The sequence below is a fragment of the Anser brachyrhynchus genome (assembly GCF_964034855.1).
Source record: "Anser brachyrhynchus genome assembly, chromosome: 1".
Lineage (NCBI taxonomy): Eukaryota > Metazoa > Chordata > Aves > Anseriformes > Anatidae > Anser > Anser brachyrhynchus.
The window spans coordinates 136,987,389-137,013,554 of record NC_137694.1 but is presented as its reverse complement, the minus strand read 5'-3'; the positions used below and the strand labels follow the sequence as shown (position 1 = coordinate 137,013,554).

The 26,166-nt window shown below is 38.2% G+C and overlaps 2 long non-coding RNA genes across 3 annotated transcripts in view; one reads left to right on the top strand and one right to left on the bottom strand.

The window, feature by feature from the left end:
* Positions 1–11,293: 11,293 nt before the first annotated feature.
* Positions 11,294–25,638, top strand: LOC308193150. Its single transcript, XR_013949417.1, has 3 exons — positions 11,294–11,337; positions 20,892–20,936; positions 24,965–25,638. It is a non-coding gene; the product is annotated as an uncharacterized lncRNA (long non-coding RNA).
* LOC308193102 overlaps positions 12,605–26,166 on the bottom strand; it is a 67,779-nt gene continuing 54,217 nt past the window's right edge. The window contains exons 3-5 of one of the 2 annotated variants that reach the window (XR_013949378.1): positions 19,083–19,228; positions 14,673–14,713; positions 12,605–13,720 (exon numbers count right to left, since the gene is read on the bottom strand). This is a non-coding gene — a long non-coding RNA (uncharacterized lncRNA). The remainder of the gene's footprint in view (positions 13,721–14,672; positions 14,714–19,082; positions 19,229–26,166) is intronic. The other variant, XR_013949379.1, reaches the window with a different exon arrangement.

Sequence of the window (26,166 nt, the reverse complement as noted above, 5' to 3'; positions counted from 1 at the left end):
TTTAATATTTAACTAGCTGAAAAATGCTGTAACAAATGTACTTCACTGATGTAAGATATTAAACCTTATGACAAAAGATTTTGCCTTTTACCATCTTTCAAGCTCATTTCTTGGAAAAGAATTTCCATTCCTGGAAAGTGATCAGCATCTTTCATACTGAATTGATATCACAATGATGTAATTTAACCTTATTAAGATATGACATAATTATTGCGGGTTTTAAATTTGGACATCCTACCACAGATATGCACAATTGTTTTTTTCCTTTCCTTTTTTTCCTTTCCTTTTTTCCTTTCCTTTTTTTCCTTTCCTTTTTTCCTTTCCTTTTCTCATATGTAACTTATCCATTCTGTTGGAGTAATCTAAGCTTCCATGCACATTTCAACATTTATTTGGGGGTTGAAATTTTTGTGTACATTCAGCGATTTGTTTTCTGGTCAACAACTGAATATGTAGATCAATTTTTTCACAAATCATGGTGTATCTGGTAATAAAAAGTAATGACTCTTTATTGTTAGCCGGATAATCTTTGCACAACATCTAAATAATCTTTTATTATTTTAAACATATTTTTAAAAACATAATAACACTGTGATAGTGCAGCACATTTTCAAGTTTCATGTGCATCCTTATTACAGATACTCTGACCATTTGTGGAATGCACAGACAGCAAGCTGAAATTCTGCACTGGTAAGCTGGAAAAGTCTGGTCCACCTGGTACAACCACCACCCTACCACCAATATCACCCACTAAACCATGTCCCTAAGCACCACATTGAACCTTTCCTCAAACACCCCCAGGGATGGGAACTCCACCACTTCCATGGGCAACCCATTCCAATACCTAACCACACTTTCTGAGAAGAAATGTCTCCTAATTTCCAATCTAAACCTCCTCTGGTGCAACTCGAAGCCATTCTCTCTAGTCCTATTTCTGGTTATCTGTGAGAAGAGTCCAACCCCCACCTTCCCAAAACTTCCTTTCAGGTTGTTGGTTGTAGAGAGCACGAAGGTCTCCCCTGAGCCTCCTCTTCTCCAGATTAAACAACTTCTGTTCCCTCAGCTGCTCCTCATAGGACTTGTGTTCCAGGCCCTTCACCAGCTTTGTAGCCCTTCTCTGGACATGTTCCAGGGTCTCAATGTCCTTCTTGTAGTGAGGGGCCCCAAACTGAACACAGTGCTCAAGGTGCAGCATCACCAGAGCGAATACAAGGGGATGATCACCTCCTTGGTCCTGCTGGCTACAGTATTCCTGATACAAGCCAGGATGCTGTTGACCTTCTTGGCCACCTGGACACACTGCCGACTCATAACATAAGCACATAATGAAATACAGATTCTTTCTCAAGCTGGGGACACCTGTTTCTTTCCTGATGAGCATAACCCAAAATGGTGATATTGTAAAGGAGTTATGAGATGATACTTCTAGAACAAGTGCATCCAGTCTACACTATAATTAATTTTAAGTATTGATATGTATAAATGGCAGTCTATATTGCAAGTCATTTTCATATCATTTTATATCTGAGAAACAAGATATATAAAAGTGCAAGGACATTTTAAACACTGTATATTTATTTCTATTTTTGTCTGGGAAGTAGAATCCAGTCTCTGAGAAAGGGCTTTCATTCTAGCTAATCTTGTAATTTTGTAATTAATTATTATTATATAGTTATAAAATCAAACTAATGACACAAAACAGTTCTTATATTTATTGGAATACATTTCCCATTCTGGAACGACTGTTTCAATCATGCTTCTTACTTCATATTTGAATTCCTAGTTATGGTTAGGTTTTTTCTTAAAGAAGTAGCATGATCAAGTATATTTTACACTGGATATTAGGAATTTCATTATCTTTCATGCTTTGGTTACTGGCATCTTTAGCATCTCTTATGTTTTGTACATCCTGATGTTTCCTTGGTAGAGTAGAAATAAACGGGTCTTTCTAAAATATGTCATCTGACCTAGTTTCAGCTGTCAACTGGTAAGAAATATGGCCAAAGGCAAGGGACTGGGAGAATGAAGAACAGCGCACTGTAATCAGGTTCAAGACTACCTAAGGAATGTGAAGGTGCACAAGTCCAAGGGACCTGATGAGATGCATTCTGTTCTCCATGATGGTAGAATAATCATAGAATCATAGAAAGGCTTGGGTTGGAAGGGACCCTTAAGAGCATCTCGCTCAGTCTTCCTGCCTTCGACAGGGAGGCCACCCACTAGATAAGGTTGGCCAAGGCTCCACCCAACCTGGCCTTGATCACCTCCAGGGATGGAGCATCCACAACTTATATGAGCAACCTGTTTCAGTGCCTCACTACCCTTACAGTGAGGAATTTCTTCCTAATATCTAATCTAAATTTATCTTTTTTTCTTTTTCTTTTTTAGTTTAAGACCATCCTCCCTTGTCCTATCATTATTTACCTGAGTAAAGAGTCTCTCCCCATCCTGTTTATAAGATCCTTTTCAGTACTGAAAGACCACAACGAAGTCTCCCTGGAACTAACTAAATGTCTAGAGTGACAGAATGAATGAGAACATACCATTATTGATAACTGTTCGTAAAAATGTGACATGCTTAAAATTAATTCTGCATGTCCTTCATTTAACTGCACATTTAGATCAATTGTTAGTAGACATCATCTTTTTGAGATCCTTCTCAAAATTGATGCCATATATGAACTTCCTTTCACTGAGGAAAAAGGCAGAAACAAAAGAAGACAGAGAGTTTTATCTTTGTTAGGAACACATAAATATCTCAAAGTACAGCACAGGCAGCATATGAATTGATACAAAATGTTTCATAAGGAGGTGCTTGACTGACCCTTTGTACGTTAAAAAAATAGTAATTCCAAATATTTTTATTTATGTGGAGGAAATTAGGAGATAGTAAAGCATATATGAAGATTTGCAAATTACTGAATTTTCTATTTTGTTAAGAAAAATAATATTTTCAATTAAATGAAACTATGTGCTTGACACAAATCAAAGCCCCTCATTTTGATATATAGTATTCATGTCTGAAGCATGCAGTGAGTTAAAATGAATCTAAATTTTGTAGGGTTAGAGACTCGCCTGGGAAATGTGACACTTACTTCCATGTTTCCTAAACAGCGTAAGAAAGAAATAAATAAAAAATGAAACCATAGAGTGTGTGGAGGAAAATAATGTAAATCTTAGAAACTGAGACAGTAACTTAACAAAAGGGATTTATTAGTCTATGAAGGCATAATAGACAGCAACTACAGCAACTGTTTCAGTAAAAATGTACTTTCTCAAAGAAGGTTGGGATTATTATTGCTAATATTAGTTCTTCCTCTTCTCTATGAATCTTGCATGGAAAACATGAGTTTGTGTACATACTCTTTCTTTCTTTCTTTCTTTCTTTCTTTCTTTCTTTCTCTTCCTTCCTTCCTTCCTTCCTTCCTTCCTTCCTTCCTTCCTTCCTTCCTTCCTTCCTTCCTTCCTTCCTTCCTTCCTTCCTTCCTTCCTTCCCTCCTTCCTTCCTTCCCTCCTTCCTTCCTTCCTTCCTTCTCTCTTTTTTTTTTCTTCTGTAAAACACATGGATATACTTATACATATATGAATATGTATATGTATAAGCATATATAGGCAAGTTAATAGTTCTGAATGCCAAGAGAACTACTTATGTTTTTCACTGATTTAGTAAATTTGAATTCATGCTGGTCAGATGCAATTTTCAGACTCCTGGAATTTGATTGCATGGCTGAAGTTCAAGATGTTGTTTTAAATGAGCTAGGTGTTAATGAAGATAAGAAGCCTAAATGGCACTTAAATGAAACTGATCTAACTTTCAGTAGTAGTCATCACTGAGAATCTATTATATACAATAATCACTGTGCATAACAGATAAAAAAGGAGAAGGATTGCAATTGTGGCTAATTTCAGCAATAAAGACATTTATAAAAATATTCTTTCAGATTAATGTAAACATGGAACTTTATCTTGGATAATTTGGGATGTCAATTTGAGCAATAAATAAGGAATGTTTTCTTGCAACCCATAGTGCTCACAGTAGCCAAGCCCAGAGTGAAGGTTTTTGGCAGACAAAACCTTTATCTATTTGAAAAAAGTAGATAAAAGATAATATATAAAGAGAGATAGTAGATAAAAGTAATATATAAAATTATGTCCCAAGAAAAGACAGGAGAATAACCACAGAAATCTAGCCAGCTCCTGATAGACTTCTAATTTAAAATCTAATTTGTGATCACCAGACATACTAAATACACAGTAAATATCATGGAATATCATTGTATGTCTTGTTCTATCAAACTGATTTTTCATGTTTCATGTTGAAACACAATTTACTGAATAATTTCTGTTTTCTTCAGTGTAACTTTTGCTTCATATTGCCTTGATATATTTCAGTGTTTGGAAGTATACAAAATCAAGGGATCATAAAATAATTTATCTATGACAAGAAAGTGGATTGAAATAAGCAGTATATTTATATCATGCTGTTCTTGTGTTACTTGCTATCAACTCAGCCACATGAAAATACAACATACACTGCATTGACTTATTTGACATATTTTCAGTATTGCTTTAATAAGTTAGTAGTTACAAATATATATTACCTGTGCGACATTTATAAATTTTTGAAAATTGCTTCTTGACAAGTTAAGCATCAGTTTTATTTTATAATGTGTTACATTCCTTTACGTGAGAACTTAAAAACTTTCAATAGCTAAGGCATGACACAACTGTTTTAAATATTGCCAACTCTGCTTTTGTAAGTAATGTTTTTTTTATTATTATTATTTTGTTTTGTTTTGTTTTTACCTTACTTTTCAACATAGAAAACGTAAGGAATACCAAGTTTCCCCTAAAGAAGAAGAAGTGTTTCCAATGTTAGTTAAACTTAACAAAAAGCAACATCTTCCCAGCTACAGCTCTTGGAAAAATATAATCACATTAGAGAAAATACTTACACATAATTAATTCTGAGGATTTCATTTTAAAATGTAAACTAAATTTGAAGAAGACAGTTATATTATTAATACATTTATTTTCTAATAAGCCTTATCTGATAGGCTTCTACAGCTGTAGCGTCCAAATATTTTCTGAAACAATATTAAAAAGCGTGCACACACACACACTAAAATTTAAACAGTTTCTTGTATTGAAACAAAATTCCTAGGTTTTGTGAGAGGAACATATATATATATAGGAACATATAAATACAGAATACCAGTAGCAAAACTGTCTGTGAAACCTTGTTTAAATACCTAGTCATGTCATTAAACACAGTGCAGCAACTTTTCTGTTTGGTAGTCTGCAAAACAATATAATACACCATAATTTGTAGATTAAAATGTCACCAAAAAAAAAAAAAAAGGCCATTTCACAGTTGGTGTGTAACAGGGTAACAAACATTACTCCTGTTGAATACAAATGGGTATAGCAGGAGAAAGCATGTTTGAAGGAATAACTTCTAGCAGTTTGGGAGTGCACAGATGCAATTTCAGTATCTCCAAAGGGTCACAGTACAGTGGCAAACTCTAGGAGCTTTTGATTCTTCCTGTCCCTTCACTAATGTTGCAGAAAGTGCATCCAGAAATTTTTTTTTCTTATCAAGCTAGTCTCTCTTAGACTACTACAGAGATGTGATAGCTTGCTTGAAAAGAGACTGGAAACCATTCTCCATTAAAACAAATAATAACTTTTCTGACAGATAATTCCTTTTTTTTTTTCTTCCCTTCACAAGCTCTGGCAGAACCAAATATGTTTACGTGTGTGTATTCTGGTTGATATCTTCCACCTCTTAGTGTCAGAAAAAGCTTGGTATTACATTATATATGATATTACATTATATAAGATGCCACCCACTAGATCAGGTTGCCCAGGGCCACATCCAACCTGGCCTTGAACACCTCAAGGGATGGGGCATCCACAGTTTATCTGGGCCTCATCACTCTCTGAGTAAAGAATTTCCTTCTAACATCTAATCTAAATCTCCCCTCTTTTTGTTTAAAACCATTCCCCTTTGTCCTATCATTATCTACCTGAGAAAAGAGTCTCCTTCTCTCCATCCTTTTTATAAGATCCCTTTAAGTACTAAAAGGCCACAATGAGGTCTCCCTGGAGCCTTCTTTTCTCCAGGCTTTTCTATAGCCCCAGCTCTCTCAGCCTTTCGTCATAGGAGAGGTGCTCCAGCCCTCTGATCATCTTTGTGGCCCTCCTCTGGATCTACTTAACAGGACCCCTTGGACCCCTTCTTGTGCTGGGGGGCCCAGATCTGTGTGCAGTACTCCAAGTAGGGTGTCACAGCCTCCCTTGACCTGCTGTCCGTACTTCTGTTGACGCAGCCAAGGATATGGTTGAAGACGGCATACACACACTGAATACAAGCATGAAAGACAATCCTTTGTATGCTGCTGCAAATCATTCAATCAAGAGGTTACTCTTACACAAATGCAATTGATAACACAGAACATGCATGGAGAAAAACAACAAATACCAGTCTTCTCTACCCAGGTATGTAAACGTATACACAGATACCCAATATATAAATACATATAGTACAAAGAAATATATACACCTGGGTATACATACATATAAACTTATATATATACGTATATATGTACGTGTATATAGTATATGTAAAAATACTGCACTACATCTGATACATATATACATATACATATATATATATGTATCAGATGTAGTGCAGTTATTTACTTTAGTGGAAGAGCAGAAAGGTTTTCACTATAGCTGAGTCTAAATTTAGATTTAGCTCTTTTTCATAATTTGAGATCATGTCTTTAAACAGATTCATGATGAGTGTAGATGTGAGCTTTGTAGCTTTCTACTAGCCAGGCCTCACTTACACTTCTAATGGATCCACCACTCTGTAAAATTAAAGATAAAATTAAATAGAAGTGAAAAAGAAAAAAAAGAAAAAAAAGAAAAAAAAAAGAAAAAAAAAAGTTTTGTTTTGTCTTTTGTTTTTCCTTAAATATACTTGAATAATATATACTTCATAATGTCTATTGGAAATGGAGATGTGTTTGTGATTTTTCCATTTATTCCATTGTTTCCATTAGGGCATTTGCAGTGATTTTTCTGTGGAATGTATCCCATTATTGTTTTAAGTAGTAAGTACAGAATTTCCTACAATATCTACTAAATCTAATCCTTAGCATGAAGGAAAGTACCTAAGTAGGTACCATAGTACCTATTGGTACTGGGGAGACACTCTTTATCAGGGAGTGTAGGACAAGGGGTAACAGTTTTAAACTAAAAAACGATAAGTTTAGATTAGACATTAGGAAGAAATTCCTCACTGTGTTTAGATTAGACATTAGGAAGAAATTCCTCACTGTAAAGGTGGTGAGGCACTGGAACAGCTTGCCCAGAGAAGTAGTGGATGCCCAATTCCTAGAAGTGTTCAGGACCAGGTTGGATGGCGTTTTGGGAAACATGGTTTTGCTGAAGGTGTCCCTGCCCACAGCAGGAGGGCTGGAACTTTAAGGTCTCTTCCAACCCAAACATTCTACGTTTCTATGATTCTATGATTTTTAGATCACATCTTGAAACTATATCAGTCTGAAGCAATTATATGATTATAATTTTTAAAGATCTTGCCATTTGGATGCTGATTTTTTATTAACATTTCAAGCAACAGGTTGGGCTTAGAACTAGTTTGAAAGTAATTTAATAGTTCTTTACCATTAAAGATGAGATTTAATGTATGGTTCAATGTGAAGAATAAATTTGTCTGTCTGGTCAAATAAACAAATTTCTTATATGTAAAATTTACATTTGAGCTATCATCAAGCCTTAGATGTGTTCTAATGGGAATAAAAGACTCCAATGATTTGCCTTAGTATAAAAATGTCTTATTTAACAACTTTTTTTTTCTTTTTTTTTTTGTGTCAAAGAATAATGGCACTGACATTTCGTAAAGCTAGCAATCATGACCCATTGTTTGACAATGCAATGCATGTGCTGAGTTTACATCGGCTTAATATCTACAGAGGTAACTTTGCTCGTATCCCAGAACACGAAAGAACAGGAAATGTTATGAGTGATTTTATCAAAGCCTTTCTGTATAATCTTATAGTGATCATGTCTGTAATTTCTGATCTACAGTACTTTCATTTCTGTTTTGTTGTTGTTGTTGTTTTTAAGTCCCGAGATGATGCTACAAAAAAGTGAAATATAGATCCAGATATCAGAGAGCCTTAAATTATCTGTAGCATAGATTCCTTCATCATCATTGCATTTCTCTTTTGAACCCTCTTTGATTTCTTTATGGGCTAAAGAAGCATTTTATGTATAAATAAAAGGCTCTAGTATTTACTATAAACAAGTATTTTTGAATCAACTGAGAACAAATACAGCGCCCCATCAAATTGAACTTTACTGAAGGTAGGTTTCTACTGTCTCCTGCACCTAGTGAAGACGGTTTTTATATTCCTTTATTTTTTCCACACCACAACCAATAACTGTTTTCAAATGGATTTAAACCAAGTTGGATTGTTTTCTGCCAGCAACAGATAAACAGCATAAGCAGTGTCATCCCTTAGTTATACCATCTCTTTGCAATCTGTGTAATATACAATTTTAGATTAAAAGCAGACCTGTCATTCTAAGCAATTTAATTTCATTCCTCAACAACGATCCTTTCTGAGAGTTATGAGGCAAAAGGACATTTCTCCTACACTCTTCCAGTGTAAACTACCATTTCTTCATCCTTGCTTCCATTTTCCTCATGCTAAGAACATAACTGCACCATCCTTACAAGGTCTGAAGTTCTTCAGTTCACTTTGGCAATAACCATTTAGTTCTGCCTGCAATATTCCTTGTCCTACATTGTCTGCAGTATGGCACTGTTTTTTGCACAAGTCTAGACAACCTTCCTTCAGATCTTTGCTCTAGGGACAAAACTGAGGGCACAATATAGCAAATGATGAATAAACTCTAAACCAGGCTACTTCTGTCTATTAAATGAAAACATTACAGACAAGATATGTCTGTAGAGGCTTGGAGTGGGCACTTTCAGTGGGACTTCAAGAACGGTCTTGAAGTGGGCTTTCTGAATGGTCATGTATCTTAGCAATTCTAAGAAATCTGGGAAAGCTGAGGCAATAGAAGAATGAGTGCATTGTCTTGTTATGAGATTCTAGTTTCACAGAAAAACTAACAAAGTGATAGCTATAGAAAAACTACTAACAGAAAAGCTAAATATGTGGAAGCTAAAGAGGAGGTCAATACATTTTTCTGGGCCACCTATGAATGTCTCCAGTAACCCAGAAAACATAAACTGAGCAATAATATTTGACAGTCCAATCATGAACTAAAAATATCCTTAAATTTGAGCATTTAGAAGGTCTGTTTCAATAGAGGTTGTGATGATGTACAGTGCATATTCACTTAACAACTTACAAGACAGTTCTTGTATCATCATTATCTTGTTAAAGCCAGAATTTGTTTACCTCAATTTCCTGCCAATGAGTCCAATTACATTTTCTCTGCCTGACTAACCTTTCCTATTAACATAATTTAAGTGCTTGAAGGATGTGATCAAACCACTGGCAACTTTTTTTGTTTTGTTTTGTTTTGTTTTTTAAACAAATGAAGTAGATCATAATAACTGGTTTTAAACCTCAGGAAAAAATCCAGTCTAACAGTATTTTCTATGACTGTTCCTTGCCATCTTCAATTTTTCACAGTCAAAACTAGTGATTCCTTTTTGGTCATATACAAATGTAATGTAAAAAAAAATGCCAATCTATTCTCCTTAATCACCACTGATAGGACCTGCAGGAACAGTGTCAAGCTGAGGCAAGGGAGGTTTAGGCTAGACATCAAGAAGAGGTTCTTCACTGAGAGGGTGGTCGCACACTGGAACAGGCTCCCCAGGGAAGTAGTCACTGCACCAGTTCCGTGTTATGGAACTTAATATGATCTGTTCCATGACCTTCTGCAGCACTGAAGTTAGACTGACAGGCCTGTAGTTCTCCAGATTCTCCTTCTGGCCTTTCTTGTAGATTAGAATTACATTTGTTAGCCTCCAATTAACAGGAATATCCCCAGATAACCAGGAATACTTATAAATGCTGGGAAGTGGCTTGGTGAGCACTTCCACCAACTCCCTCAGTACCCTTGGGTGGATCCCATCTGGCCCCATATTATGTGTGTCTAAGTTGTAATTAGCAGGTCACTAACCATTTCCTTGTAGATTATGGGGTCCTTTTTCATAGAATCATAGCATCATTAAGGTTGAAAAAGACCTTCAAGATCATCTGGTCCAACCATCACCCTACCACCGATGACACTCACTAAAACATGCCCCTAAGCACCACATCGAACCTTTCCTTAAACACCCCCAGGGATGGTAACTCCACCACCTCTCTGGGCAACCCGTTCCAATGCCTGACTACTCTTTCTGAGAAGAAATGCCTCCTAATTTCCAAGCTAAACCTCCCCCAGTGCAACCTGAGGCCATTCCCTCTAGTCCTATACCTATTTAGGTAACTAGCGAGAAGAGGTCAACCACCAGCTCCACACAACTTTGTTTCAGGTAGTTGTAGAGAACAATAAGGTCTCCCATCTGCTCCACGCCCCTGTCTTCTAGTGCAGGGGGCCTGGTACCCGGAGAACAACTGGTCTTACTACTAAAAACTGAGACAAAGAAGACATTAAGTACCTCAGCCTTTTCCTCATCTTTTGTCACTATGTTTCCCTTTACATCTAATAAAGGATGGAGATTCTCCTGATCTTCTTTTTGTTGTTAAAATACTTATAGAAGCCTTTTTCATTGTCTTTAATGGCAGTAAACAAATTGAACTCCAGCTGGCTTTGGCCCTTCTAATTTTCTCCCTGCATAACCCTCATGTCTGTAGTTCTCCTGAGCGTACCTGCCCTTTCTTCCAAAGGTCATAAAGATTCTTTTTTCTTCCTGAGTTGTAGCCACTGCTCTCTGTTCAGCCAGACTGATTTTCTTGAAGATTGTCCAACCTTCCTGGACTCCTTTGCCCTTCAGGAGTGCCTCCCAAGGGACTCTGTCAACAGGTCTCCTAAACAGGCCAAAGTCTGCCCTCTGCAAATTCAAGCTGGCCGTTCTGTTAACCCCCTTCCTTACTTTTCCAAGAACTAAAAACTCTATTAATTCATTATCACTATGTCCAAGACAGCCTCCAACTTTCACATCACTCACAAGTCCTGTGTTCAAAAGCAAAAGGTCCAGTGGGGCTTCTTTTCTTGTTGGCTCACTCACCATCTATGTCAGGAGGTTATCTTCCACACAGTCCAGAAGCCTCCTAGACTGCTTCCTCTCTGCTGTACTTCATTTCCAGCAGACATCTGGTAAGTTGAACTCCCCATTGAAAAGAAGGGATAGTGATTGTGAGACTTTTCCCAGCTGCTTACAGAGTATTTCATCTTACTTCCAGCAAGAATGGAGCGAAAAAGTTGTTTGTTTCCTACAGAGGAAATGAGTGAGTTCATTTCTTTTCTAGGAACTTAGGAACTGGAGAGAATGCAATCTAAGATAAATTGGGCCTAATAAATACGTAAATAAATGAGACAAAACATAGAGTTGATGCAAGATCCCAGAATGAATTGCTTGCCTCATAATAAATAGATATTTTGCTAATGACTCCCATGAATAAAGGAGTCCAGTCCTCATCAGTAAGATTTTGCTGTGAGACAGTTTACTTCTCTAGTAATACATAGGGTTTATTTGTTCATTTGTTTGTATGTTTGTTTTACATTTGTAAAATGTTTGTTTTACATTTTTTACATTTCCATGTATTCTTTGTTATTCATATTCTACAACAGTTTACATTGTGAACTTGAGAATGCCTGGAAAGAAGCTATATGTATTTCTTACTTGAACTGTGAGTCCTACTTACTGGACACATTTTTGTATTTAGTTGGTTTGATTGCCTTTTGTTTTGTTTTCAGGAACATTTCTAGATGTAGTATATCCGTGTGTGGTAGAGATGTTATTTCCTTCTGATACCTTTACTTTGCAAAATGACTATAATAATGCAACCAGTTATACATGTCTACAAAGCAGTACAGATTGTTATAATAGTGCAAAAATACCAATGGACCATTGAGTTACACCACTGCAACTCAATGGAGAGAGTTGATCTTTGATGACTGAATTTCCAGATTGATTTGAAACTATTGAACGATAAAAAGAAAGAATAAAAAATATAATACTAAGTTGTATGGCCAAAATTAATAACAGTTTCATAAAAACATTAGTAATACTTATACCCAACCAGCTATCTGTAGCTGCTACTCAGTACTATTAAAATAATAATAATAATAATAATAATAATAATATACGAAAATGTTCTGGAAATAAGGTTCACACTAGAGGGGTTATTTACTGAGATTGTTACAAAACACACAGAGAGAAATAAGTTACCTTACCTAAAATAAAAAGGTATGTAGACAGAACTCCTTAAAAAAAAAAAATGTTATTCTAACATTGGTCATTTTCATGAAAGCAAAAAATAGTAGGAAACAACAAAATACATTTTTTTTTCATTTAATGCTTATTTGCATGGTCCAAAATATATTTAGAAAAAAAATATATTTAGAGATTGAAATTATTGGGAAAAATTGAATTGAACGTTAAAACAGATGATTTAGAAGTTTTATTGACAGTGAGAAAAGTAATGTCAAAATGAAACACCAGTACAAATGAAAACAGAAGCAATTATAACATACATATGATTTCGGATCTTATTCCAGTGCAACATTACAATTCAGTTAAGTTAGGTAGCCTTAGACAGCATTTGTTCCAAACTTAAAACTCCCTACGGCTACTCTGAAAAGCTTATGAAGAAATAGATTCATAAGTAAATGATAGCTTTAAAAAAAAAAAATCAGAATTGTGTAAAAGTGTATAATTGCTTTATATTAATTTAAAGCTACATTTGTCACAGTAATGTCATCACAAATTTAACTAAACTTTTTAAATTCAAGATAATGTAATCTTGTTAAATTCAAGATAAATGCATGCAATTATTTTCTTGCTTTGAAATAGTTCCTTAGTTACAAAATCCGAGTATGACCAATTTGGAAAGTTTTGCTTTAAGCAATATTAATTCTTATTGGCTTATAAGTAATTTACTTAAGACAGTCATCCAAAACTAATTTAGAAGAAATGAAAACTCAGCTTGGCCACTGAAAAGACTATAAATATGTCAGGATATTTGGAATCTCGACAGAGCCAGGTTCCAAAATTTAGCAAATATTTATGTACATTTTCAGATCTAGTTGTGTTGTGATTTAACCCGGCTGGCAGCTAAACACCACACAGCCGTTCGCTCACCCTCCCCCCTCCCCCCTCCCTCTCTGGGGTGGGGGAGAGAAACGGGAAAGTGAAGCCGGTGAGTTGAGATACAGACAGTTTATTAAGACAGGAAAATAACAATAACAAAAACAATAATAATAATAATAATGTGTATGAAACAAGTGATGCACAATGCAATTGCTCACCACCCGCTGACCGATGCCCAGCCTATCCCCGAGCAGCCGGCCCCCACCCCGGCCAGCCACCCCTATATATTGTTTAGCATGACGTCAGATGGTATGGAATACCCCTTTGGCCAGTTTGGGTCAGCTGCCCTGGGTCTGTCTCCTCCCAGCTCCTGCTGCACCCCCAGCCTGCTCGCTGGCAGGACAGAGCGAGAAGCTGAAAAGTCCTTGGCTTGGTGTAAGCACTGCTCTGCAACAATTAAAACATCAGCATGTTATCAGTGCTCTTCTCATCCTAATCCAAAACATAGCACCCTACCAGCTACTATGAGGGAAAATTAACTCTGTCCTAACTGGAACCAGGACAAGTTGTTAGGCAACAACTTAACCATTGTATTCGATAAATCCCGCTAAGGTAAATGAGATTAAAATGCACAGTTAATATCTGTGTTGTATATAATAGCTTTTAATCCTAGTACTAGTACTTTTTTTTTTTTTTTTTTTTTTTTTAAGGAAGGCTTTAACTTATAGAATATAATGCTATTAACTGAGCAAAAATATTTTGCCTGAATAACCTTTTGTGATGATATCTTCTCTAGTTTAGGACTTGTGGTTCATTATAATAATTCTGAAGTTGTGTGATGCCCTTGATTTTCTACAGAATAGAACTGGTTCAGAGCAATCAGAGTTGTTCCTAGAGTATGAGCAGATCAAAATGAATAGTCCTTCAGACAAAAGCTTTGAGGGAAAAGAAGATATTTGTGGGGGAATAAAACTAGCAGAACCAAGAGTATTTCCAGGGCAACTGTCCCATGACAGATACAGGGCATTGAAGAGCCTCACATTTTTCACGTCACAGCCTTGCAAAGTTTTACTTTTCTCTTTTTATTGTTTTTTTTTTTTTTTTTATTTTTTCTCTGAATATTTTCAGCTGCAGTGCTGCATTTTAGCCACAGATCCACTAGGACTGTGAGCACTGAGCACAGGAAAAGGAAGCTGCATAGATTTCTGTATCTTTGTTGTGGTGTTAAATCTTTGGAAAATAAATTGTTTCAGTTAGAATGAGGAGGCTGGAGGAGGGAAAAAAAAAAAAAAAAACAAGGAAAAGAAACTGAATAATATATATATTTTTAAATTGATAATTATTTGGGAATAACAAAGAAGAAACAGACTTAAAGTAAGAAATAGAAAGATAAACTCACACAGATCTTATCATGTGTTCCTGTCTCTCCTGCATTTCCCACTGGAAAAAAACAATATGTCAATTTGTTTTTGGGAGCCAGAATGAACACAAAACATTTAGATACTTTTTTTTTTTTTTTTTAAAGCCACACATTGCTTCTCTTAATAAATCTCAGCTGAAAGCTATTGTCTGTTCATGAGAGATTTTGCAGAGAGCAATAGAACATGCAGAAATAATAAAACTGATTCTGAGATTTTAAAAAAAAAATGTTGGTATGGAACACAATGGAAGACTTTTCAGCAGGAGTGACAGTTTGGCCTGTGAAAGCCAATGTGATGCCCTTCCAAACTCCACAGGGACTAATTGAATAATTATTAGAAAGGAAAGCATTTTAGAAAAGAAGTAGCCAGGAAGGACACCAAAAACGAGGCACAAACACACAGAGAAACAAATATAGGATCCAAAAGTCAGGAAGGAAGTGAAACAGAAAAAAAAAAATGTCAAGGAAGGAGGAGATAAGCATGGATGAACAAGAATTAGAAGAAAAATCAGTGCAAATTGAGAAAAAAAAATGAAATAATGATAAAGTTAAAAATAAGAATCTCCCTCCCTCTCTCTATCCCCCTCTCCCTCCCTCCCCCCCGCCCATCTACCCTCTTTTCCCTCTTTCTCTTTCTCTCTCTGTCTCCAGCTGTTCATTCAATTTTCCAGGAACGTATGTAAGAAATTTAGTCAACAGGGTTTACAAGAAACTGATTCTTCTCATCTTATGACAGATCTTTAAAATAGACTTATTTATCCCGTTGATTTATATAATGACAACAACAACAACAACAACAACAATAATAATAATAATAAATCTAGGATAAATAAACATAAATTATAGGATAAATAGATATACAACTTCTCAACATGTAGATAGGACAGAAAAAAATATTGCACATAAGAAACTGCTATAGAAATTGAATATACTGATCAACAAAAAGTATATATTTTTTTTCACTTTATGATTAAGTTTAAGAAAATTCAGGTGGAACATTTGAAAGAGCAAACTTCAAGACCATCTGGAAAGAAATAAAAACATTTAATGATTAAATAATCAGAATTATTTTGAGATACAGAGGTACACCCCAAGACTGATTGATCCAAAAGAATATGTAAAAACAAAACAAAACAAAAACAAATAAATAAACAAACAAAACCACCCAGAAACTGGAAAAAAAAATCAAGCAAAAGAAATTCACTTGAAAAATTAAAAAATAAAAAATTAAGAAAAAAATTAAAGAAAAGAAATAAATTCACTTTAATTTTTCAGCATAATCCTCGAAGTAAAAGATACCACATCTAAGTCTGAAAAACAAACAAACAAACAAAAAATGAATAAATTCTCTCTTTGCTAGGTGGTTTGTGACAGTTGAATGCTTCTAGCACTTTTTGAAATTTTAGTTTATGCCATAATTAATAAATTAAACATTGTCATGGAACATTCTTGGCACTGGCACTTGATTGTCTATACCTTTAAAATGCAGCTCCTTGTAGGCTTTTACTTCATTAAAACTACTCTCCCCAAAAATCCATTGCACTGTTTGGGAGACAGGCCATGAGTTTCAACAGGCAGTTTTTCATGAACCCATACTTTTCTGGGGGCTGAAATCTTAATGGCATGGCTGTGAGCCAGTTTGTGACAATAAGCTGCAGTATCAGTGAATATTTATTAAAAGACCAACTTTAGAGAATTCCTATGTAAGGTTACTTGAAAAGGGAGTGTCTTCTCCCTTAAGGGTAACTGGTCAAGAATGTTTTCTAATGCAGTAAGGAAAAATAAGAAAGGGAAGAAGCCACAGTTCATGGGACACAGACCTGACTGACAAATAAGGGAAGCGGTGATAGAAACCAAGTCTGGTCAGTCGCATTCATTGATGAGGGTATATGAAAATGTGAGAATGTTTATGCTAGTGAGGTTATCTCATTGGGGACATTGGCAACTGGGAAACTAAGAGAAAAAGAGGGAAGCCAGAAACCAAAATACACCAAGACATAGACCTGAGAAAGCAAATATGGAGAAGCATGAACATTTAGAACATTTAGGAACAAACCTGTCAGTCACTACTTAATGGGTTATCAAGAAACTACAGGCACTACATCCAGGAAGATCAACCAGGACTTTGCAGCTGATAAGATTGTGAACCAGAGGGGGGCAGACTGGGAAGGATGTGGGACTCAGTAGAGCTCTGTAAAGCCATGAAAGGGTGTGCCAGGAGAAGGGAGAGCAGAAGGAAAAAAAGTGGGGTATAGGTAGAAGAAGGTACAAATTGGCTGGTTGCATGTAAAATGGGGCTGGTCAGTATGCTTGTCTGGCTGAACCCTGTGCTTGACCACCACAGCCTGTCTTGTCCTTTTTTTTGTATATAAAAATTTCCTCATTTAATCTTCTGTGTATTCACTAGCAAACTCTAAAAGGGACTAGCCAGCGAACAGTGGGGTCGTTGGGGCCAGGGTTTCAATCCTGGTATATCCAGGGGGACTTGAGAATATGCTGTGCCTGAGGGACAAGTGTGTGAGTGCTGTGTGTGTGTCTGCAACAGCAAACTTCTCTGTCTTCCATCTGGAGAGGAGGAAGATAATGTGCCTGTTTGTGTCTTTCGTGTCTTTTTTTTTTTTTTTTTTTTTTTTGAGCCCTGTGTGTATGTGCTGTTGAAGTGTAAAAGCTGTTGAAGTGCTACTGCGTGAGAGGTCATGTCACTGTCTTGTCTGTCTGTGTGTCTCTGGGATATAGGTTCAGCATTGCCAGCCAGTGAACCCATAAAGAGGAAAGAGGCAGCCATTCCCATAGCCTGGGAAGAGATTCTGGGTCCCCAGGGACTTGTCTGGGCCCAAGCTGCCAAGCAGGAGCAGTCCTGGGCTAGAAAAGCTGGAGGAAGTGGACACACTCTTCACCTCAGTTAACATCATATAGAATAAATAAATGAGAAGATCAATTCAAGTACCTACTGTTTTCTATCAAGTCCAGCAACCCCCTCAGATAGGTATGTCTTACATAGAAATTAAAAATGTAGATTAACTTTTGGGGGTTATATCATCTGATATCCCTCTATACATATATTACTATGTAAGACAAGAACTTTGTTTTGTAGCACCTATGAAAGGTAGTTAAAATATAACGAATAAGGAAACTGAGAAAGATAGCTGGAGAGAATTGAAATAAATAAATAAATAAATAACACATTAACTTCTGGAGAAGTCTCATGATTTATTATTATAATTATCATACATTTTGAATAGGACTTTTCAGTAAAATCATAAATAACATGGGTAAGTAGTTAATAAAGCAAAATATAAAGATACAGCAGATTATATATATATAATATATATATATATATATTCCAGGAGGATGTGTTGTAGGATTAAAGCCTTCTCTACAAAAAAAAAACTTCGAAGGCAGTACAAATTATTAACACATACAACAAAGATATGCCTGCATGAGGGAGGTGGGGACTGTATTGATGAACCAGGAGGGAATCTGTGCCTGAAGATGACTATTAAAGAAGAGTGATTTGAGAGAGCATTCAATAACTCATGAAAATGCTCAGGCTATTAATAGAACAGCAGTAAAGCTAATGGGATATTTTCAGGGTCTCAGCATTCTGTGAAGGAGATGTGAAGGGCAAGATCTCTAAATATTTTTTAACTGAGGAATGGGAATTTTTGTCCTAACTGCTTGTTGATCTTAGACATGGGTACTGATATACTGATAAGGATGATAAGGATGAATTTTTTTTGTTTGTTTGTTTTAATTTTTGTTGTTATTGTTGTTGTTTTCCCTCCTTTAGCACAACATGTGAGATTTTTTTCTATAACTACAATTGTTTTTGAATGAATTTCCTTCTGGTCATTCTTTACTGGAAAAGCTGAAATAGAGTTTTTGCTGAAATTGGTAGACTATGAGAGAATAGCACATCTACTGCCAGGCTTGAAAATGGGTTGAGGGTACAGAAAATGCTCTAGAGTGATGGAGTAAAAGAGGATTTGATTGGTTGCAGAGAAGCTACATAAGAAACTTCATGTATATTCATTATGAATATGATAGTCAGGAAACAGAAGATATATTTACAGAATCACAAAATCACATAATGGTGAAGGTTGGAAGGGACCTCTACAGTTCATCTGGCTCAAGGCCACCTAGAGCAGATTGCCCAGGACTTGATGAGTTTAAAAGTTGGAAGATTCTTCTTGTAGTCAGATAAAGCCTTGAATTTTAAGGCATCTACATTTACATCTAGAAGACTTCTTGACTTGCATTATTTTTTTTAAAGCAACTAAGCTTAATGAAGCCAGTTCAACTGGATGATGAAAGCCTCTGTAAGAAATAAGACTACAAGTTTTGAAGTGTAAAAGGGAATTAAACAAAATTGTCCCACTTCATACTCACACCAGGCTCTTGATATCAAATCAAGATAGCTGCAGGATGGTTGTTACTGGAGGTAAGGTTACTTCTTTGGACTTCGGGGTATGGGATTGAGAGTGCATCATTTATTCTAGGGCTCTGTTGTCTACTTCTCTACCTCAGGCCAATGACTAGAAAAGAAGAAAAAGGGCAAAAATCCATAGCAAAATCTGATAGGAATTGTTCCGATAGAAAACCATAGTGTTTGTGATCCCTACCTCTTCTAGAGTCTCATTCAAAGTTTTAATTCGTCTGTGGACTACAAACTTCAGATAACAGAGATTGAATAGCCTGCCTCTTAAATGCCCACAGCCTTTTGTACCTGGTATGATAGCAGTTAATATCTATGGCACACACATAGTTCATGTAGATAAAATTCTTGTAACAGTAACAATCATTCATTAGATTTACCTTTTTTTTTTTCCAATATTTACTATTGCCAAACAAATTGCAAAGGAAGTGACAGATATTATACATGCCCTTACAAAACGATAGCATAAAGTTATGTCTTCTTATTCTCAGTTAAGAATAGGATCTTTTTCTTTTTTTCACCATTAGTCATATGGAACATTTTCAATAATAAAATTTTGAATTTCAGGGAATCTGTCAGAGATGCAACAGTCAGAATATTGTCTCCAGGCATCTCATATAAAATTGCTACATAAAGTTTTGGAATTTTCAGACTGTCATTTCCCTTTAACAGAAAAACTAATAAGATTATAATACTTAACTGTCTATTCATCAAAAGACACAGAACCACAGAATGGCCAAGGTTGGAAGGGACCTCTGAAGATCATCTCATTCAATCCCCCTGCCAAGCAGGATCACCTACTGCACGTTGCACAAGATGGCATCCAGGCAGGTTTTGAATATCTCCAGAGGAGACTCCACAACTTCTTGGGTCAACCTGTGCCAGTGCTCTGTCACCCTCACAGTAAAGAAGTGTCCCCTCATATTCAGCTGGAACCTCCTGTGCTTCAGTTTGTTCCCATTGCCTCTCATCCTCTTGCTGGGCACAACTGAAAAGAGACCATCTAAGGTCTCCCCTCAGTCTTCTCTTTTCCAGGCTAAACAGGCCCAGTTCTCTCAGCTTGTCCTCATATGACAGATGCTCCAATCCTCTAATCATCTTCACAGCCCTCCTCCATAGTCAGCCTGCTCTCCACTAGGATTCCCAGGTCTCTCTGCAGAGCTGCTCTCCAGCAGGTCAGCCCCCAGCCTGTACTGGTGCTTGAGGTTATTCCTCTCTACGTGCAGGACCCTCCACTTACCCTTGTTGAACTTCATGAGGTTCTTCTTGGCCCAACCCTCCAGCCTGTCGAGGTCCCTCTGAATGGTGGCACAGCACTCTGGGGTATCAGCCACTCCTCCCAGCTTTGTGTTGTCAGCAAACTTGCTGAGGGTGTACTGTTCCTTTGTCCAGGTCATTGATGAGTAAGCTGAACAACACTGGACCCAGTACTGACCCCCTGGGGACACCGCTAGCTACAGGCCTCCAATTAGACTACACCACTAAGCACAACCCTCTGAGCTCTGCCATCCAGCCAATTATCAATCCAACTCAATGTCCACTCATCTAGGCCGCACTTCCTGAGCTTGTCTATGAGGATGTTATGGGAGACAGTGTCAAAAGCTTTGCTGAAGTCAAGGTAGACCACATCCACTGCTTTCCCCCCATCTATCCAGCTGGTCACCTCATCATAGAAGGATATCTGATTGATTAAACATGATTTACATTTGGTGAATCCATGCTGACTATTCCTGATCAATTTCTTATTCTCCACATGCTTGCAGATAACCTCCAGGATGAGCTGTTCCATCACCTTTCCAGGGATGGAGGTGAGGTTGACTGGTCTGTAGTTGCCTGGGTCCTCCTTCTTGCCCTTTTTGAAGACTGGCATGACATCAACTTTCTTCCAGTCCTCAGGCACCTCCACTGTTACACAGAATCACGGAATGGTTGAGGTTGGAAGGGACCTCCAGAGATCATCTAGTCCAATACCCCTACTAAAGCAGGGTCACCTTGAGCATGTTACACAGGATGGCATCTAGGTGGGTTTTGAATATCTCCAAAGAAGGTGACTCCACAATCTCTCTGGGCAGCCTGTTCCAGTAGTCTGTCACCAAAACTGTAAAGAAGTTCTTCCTCTTATGGCGATGAAACCTCCTCAGGTACAATTGATACCCATTACCCCTTGTCCTATCACTCTCCATCACTGAGAAGTTTGGCCCCATCCACTTTACATTGTACCCTCAGGTACTTATAGAGGTTGATAAGATACCCTCTCAATCTCCTCTTCTCTAGGCTAAACAGGCCCAGCTCGCTTATTCTTTCCTCATAGGACAGATGCTCCAATCCCTTAATCATCTTTGTGGCTTTCCAGGGGACACTTTCTAGAAGTTTTACATCCCTCTTGGACTGGGGATCCCAGAACTGCACACAATATTCCATTTATGGCCTCACCAGAGCTGAGTAGAGGGGGAGGATCACCTCTCCTGACGTGCTGTCCACAATCCTCTTGAGGCACACTAGGATCCCCTTGGCACCTCTCTTCTCAGGCACCTCTCCTGCTCTCCGCAACTTTTCAAAGATGATGGACAACAGCCTAGCAATAGCATTGGCCAGATCCCTCAGCACCCATGGGTGCATTCCATTGGGGCCCATGGATTTGTGGATGTCAGGTTTGCTTAGATGATCTCTGACCAGATCCTCTTTGACCAAGGCAAAGTCCTCCTTTCTCCATACTTCCTCTCTTGTCTCTGGCGTCTGAGAGTCCCAAGGGCTGACCTTAGCAGTAAAGACTGAATTAAAAAAGGCATTCAGCAACTCTGACTTCTCTGTATCGTTTGTCACTAAGGCACCCGCCCCATTCAGCGGCAGGCCAACGTTTTCCCCAGTCTTCCTTTTTCTACTGATGTATTTGAAGAAGCCCTTCTTGTTGTCCTTTACATCCCTCACTAGATCTAATTCCAAATGGGCCTTGGCCTTCCTTGTCACATCCCTGCATACTCTGACAGCTGAAACCAGGACGCTCTATATTCCTCCCAAGTGGCCTGTCCCTTTTTCCACATGCTGTAAACTTCCTCCTTTTGTCTGAGCTTTGCCAGGAGCTCCTGGCTCATCCATGCAGGTCTCCTGCCCCCTTTACTTGCCTTCTTACTCATAGGGATGCACTGATCTTGACCTTGGAGGAAGTGATACTTGAATACTGACCATCTGTCTTGGACCCCCTTCCCTCTAGGGCCCTAACCAACGGGATTCCTCCAAGTAGATCCCCGAAGAGGCCAAAGTTTGCTCTCTTCAAGTCCAGGGTCACAATCCTACTTTTTGCCCTGCTTCCTCCTCTCAAGATCCTGAACTCCACTATATCATGCTCACTGCAACCAGGGCTGGCCCTGATCCTCACATCTCCAACTCGTCCTTCCTCATTTGTTAATACAAGGTCCAGCAGCACACCTCTCCTTGTTGGCTTCTCTAACGCCTGTGTCAAAAATTTGTCATCAATGCACTGCAGAAACCTCCTGGACTGTTTGTGCCTAGCTGCTTGGTCCTCCCAGCAGGGTGGTTGAATTCCCCCATGAGAACCAGGGCTTGTGACTGAGAGGCTACTGTCTGAAGAAGGCTTCATTTACCTCCTCTTCCTGATCAGGTGGCCTGTAGCAAACACCCTCAGCCATGGTAGCCTGCCCTTTAATCCTTACCCATAACCTCTCAACTCACTCTTCACCCACCCCTAGGCAGAGCTCCATGCATTCCAGTTGCTCTCTCACATAAAGAGCAACTCCACCACCTCACCTTCCTGGCCGGTCTTTTCTAAAATGCTTTCCATGACAGCATCCCAGTCACGAGAGCTATCCCACCATGTCTCTGTGACTGCAATGAGATCAACGCCTTGCAACCACACACAGATCTCCAGTTCTTGCTGTTTGTTTCCCATTCTATGTGCATTAGTGTACAAGCATTTCAGGTAGCTGAAATGCTTATTTCTCATGCTGTGCGCGTATGTATAGAAACACTTCAGATGTCTTTCATTCAACTTAGCTCCTCGTGGGGCAAACTGAAGGACCTCACCAGCATTCAGTTCCTCAAAAATTGGCACGCAGTCCCATAGCTTATCACTAGTGGGACTGTCTTTGTCCCTTTCTCCCTTCAAATCCAGTTTAAAGCCCTGTCAATCAGCCCTGCCAACTCCTGGGCAAAAATCCTTTTCCACCTCATAGAAAAGTTCTCCCCATTAGGATCCAGTAGGCCCAGTGTCCTGTAGACCTTCCCATGATCAACAAAACAGAAAGTGTGTTGGTGGAACCAGCCTCAGAGCCACATATTGATCAGCTGGGTTCCCCTGTTCCTTTCAATATTGATCCCCGCTACTGGAAGGATGGAGGAAAACACTAGCTGTGCACCTGAACTTTCAACCAATTGACCCAAAGCCCTAAAGTCCCTTTTGACAGCTCTTGGGCTTTTCTTTGCCTCCTCATTGCTGCCAACTTTTAAAAAAACAATAAAGGGTAATTATCAGAGGGGCATACCAGGTGAGTGACTCTCTGGGTGATGTCTCTAACCCATGCCCCAGGGAGACAGTAGACTTCTTTATGGGTCTGGACGTTAAACTGGACTGTCCATTCCCTTCAGAAGGGAGTGACTGTGATGGTTTTACTCGTGTAGGCGGCCGAGCTCCACCACAACCGCTCTCTCACTCCCTCTCCTCAAAGCGGAACGGGGAGAAAATACGATGAAAAGGGCTCAAGGGTTGAGATAAGGACAGGGAGATTGCACAGTAATTATCGTGACGGGCAAAACAGACTCAGCATAGGGAGATAGTAAGATTTATTGCTTATTACTAACAAGCTAGAGAAGCAAGAAACAAAGGAGAGAAACCAAAAGCACCTTTCCCCCCATCCACCCTCTTCCACCTCCTTCCCCCGAGCAGCACAGGGGAACGGGGGAATGGGGGTTATGGTCAATCTATAATGCTTCTTCTTCGCCGCTCCTTCTCGGTCACTCTCGTCCCCTGTGCTGTGGGGTCCCTCCCACGGAATGCAGCCCTTGGTGAACTGATCCAGCGTGGGCTGCCCACAGGCAGCAGCTCTTCAAGAACTGCTCCAGATATGGGTCCGTACCATGGGGTCCATCCCTCATGAGCAAACTGCTCCAACCTGGATCCCCACAGGCAGCAGCTCCTGCCAGGTCACCTGTTCCTGCGTGGTCTCCTCTCCACGGGCTACAGGTCCGGCCCGGAATCTGCTCCAGCAGGGGTCTTCCACAGGCCGCAGTCTCCATCGGTGCAGGTCCACCTGCTCCACCATGGTCTTTTCCATGGGCTGCAGGGTGGAACCCTTCTCCACCGTGGTACTCCGTGGGCTGCAGGGGGACAGCCTGCTTCACCATGGTCCTCACCACAGGCCGCAGGAGACTTCTGCTCCGGTGCCTGGAGCAACTCTCCTCCTCCTTCTTCACTGACCTTGATGCCTGCAAGGCTGTTCCTCACTCCTCTCACTCTCCCAGCTGCTGTGTGTGGCACAGCATTTTTTTTCCCCCTGTCTTAAATATGCTTTCACAGAGGCGCAAAACAACATCACTTATTGGCTCAGCTCTGGTCAGCAGTGGGGCCCTTACCAAACATGGTGCAGCTTCTAGATCCTTCTCACAGAAGCCACCCTTATGGACCCCTGCTACCAAAACCTTGCCATGTAAACCCACTATAGTCACCTATGACTACAACCCCTGAAGACTTTCATTGCTAAAACTTATGTAAAACTGCTTAAGCAAAAAAGGCTGTCCCTGTAAATTTGTATCTTAATGAATGTATCTTTACAGATTTCATTATTTCTTTTCAGGCTTTTTTTTTTTTTTTTTTTTTTTTCAGATGCAGACATTTGAAAAAAAGCATCAATGATTTTCAAGAACAAGCAAAAGAGAAAAATTCATGTCTAAAACCTCCTCTCTAAAAGTTCTGACACAATCAAATGAAAAAGTTTGCAACACTTCATAAACATCTGAAGTTGGGCATTAAAACTGAACTATTAAATTGCTGAAACCCTAAGAAGCCTGTGTCATCTTGTTAAGTGCTGGATTTGTACCTACTTTTAAAGATAAATCTGCAGGAATCTATGTGGAATTATTTGGACTAGGTTTTTTACTTAAATGCACGGTTTCAGACTAGCCCAGAGACATAAAAGTAAACAGTATATTTCTTAATTGATCATTGGAATTTATAGGAAGCTCCAGAGAGTGTAGGAGTTGAGATGAGATGAGCTAGCTGGGCAAATGATAGAAATGGGGAAAAAACAGAACAGTTCTCAAAAATCATATAAAAGTTCATAACAGATTTTTTTTTTCACAAAAATCATAAACAAATTTTATAATCTTGCAGAAATTATTGAAAGACAAAATATAACTGTACTTTTCCAAAACAGATGTACACTCCTGGTAATTAAAGTGTTAAAAATATTTAAAAAGTTAAAAAATAATATTAAGAAAAAATAATTGATTTACCTTTACTACCTATAAAACCTTTTTTTTTTTCCAGTATGATATACATTTGTGCCATTTTGAAGCAATTTCATAGCACTTAAAATGGAATCAAAAAGCAAGCTAACAAAACAGAATCTGCTAAGTTAGCAATTACAGTTATGTTCTCATTGTAATTGACACCATCAGTACAGCATGCTTGAGGACTCACATTTTGGTTCTTATTTACAGTACAAAGGAGATAAAAGTACAATACTTATTACAAAATACGATCCTATACATTTTTTTATACTCATCAGATTTAAATTTTGAAGAAATGTCAGGGAAAGAAAATTTTTACATTCCATTTCAAATAGCCATCTCAATGGCAGAGTGAAATATATTGAATTTGACTGAAAATGGAGATTTGACCGTCAGAATTCACACATTGTCTTTTTAATGGCAGGTTCATGTAGTATTTGTAAATAAGACCATTTTTCAGGATCACTAAAATATGTTTTTTTCTTTTTTGTTTGTACTTGAGTAAGTACAGAATAAAACTTAAAATAAAATTTACCTGTGACTTGCTGCAGTTGTCATATAGTTGTCATTTATTTA